The following is a 954-nucleotide window of genomic DNA, read 5'->3' as shown; positions in this document are numbered from 1 at the left end:
AAAAATCTAAAAATACATTAACGCAGTTTATTTTTATAGTCATTTTAAGTACAAATTTGGACGAAATTACATATTAAAAACCTAGGATAACTATTTTAGTTATTTTGTTGTGATTGTATAATATTATTCGTGGGTACTTGAAACTTCTAAAGTATACTATTATATATCTATGATAGTACCACGGTTTTTTGTTGATGTATAACGCGTTATAAGTACCTAATAAATATTATGATATGATTAATTTGGAATTTATTATAGGTACCTAATATAATATTATGTCTTATACCTAGACCAACATACCGTCTCCGCTCAGAATCGTTTTTCTTATACAATGATATTATATCATTGAATTCAAATTTAATACCATCCATTATACAGTGACCCACTTGTAACCTACTGTACAGCAGAGCGAAATCCACTTACCAACCTTTTTTATATATTAATACTAATAAAAATATCCTTTTTTATAATAATTCAATAAAAACAATGTTCTTTTACATTTTGTTCTGGAATGAGTACCTATAGAGTACTGTATATTATGATTTAACACACATTTTAATACGAAATATTAATTTTATAGTTGTATAATTATGCTAACAAGAAATATAGAGCAAATCCAGTAGGTACGACGCAGTAATATTATAGTATGTATAGTTATCTACACGTTTAAACAACCAATGGTACCTGGTAAAAGAAAAATATTTCGGAATAAACAGCCTTTGGTAGCAACTAAAACATAAGAATGTAATGGTTGGTTCTATTTTATTTTTTTATTAAAAATAATTATTTATAAGATAGTTTTAGTATATAATGTGGTTAGATCATTTGAATGAAATAAAAAGACACACAATACGATGACTTCAGAATTGAAATCTCATATTAAACAACTATTGTAATGTAATTCATGGTTATAAAATATGGATAAAATATGAATGGATGTTTAAAACATATATT

This window comes from Acyrthosiphon pisum, chromosome A1 (genome assembly GCF_005508785.2).
Source record: "Acyrthosiphon pisum isolate AL4f chromosome A1, pea_aphid_22Mar2018_4r6ur, whole genome shotgun sequence".
In the NCBI taxonomy this organism is placed as follows: Eukaryota; Metazoa; Arthropoda; class Insecta; order Hemiptera; family Aphididae; genus Acyrthosiphon; species Acyrthosiphon pisum.
This window is presented reverse-complemented; position numbering follows the sequence as displayed.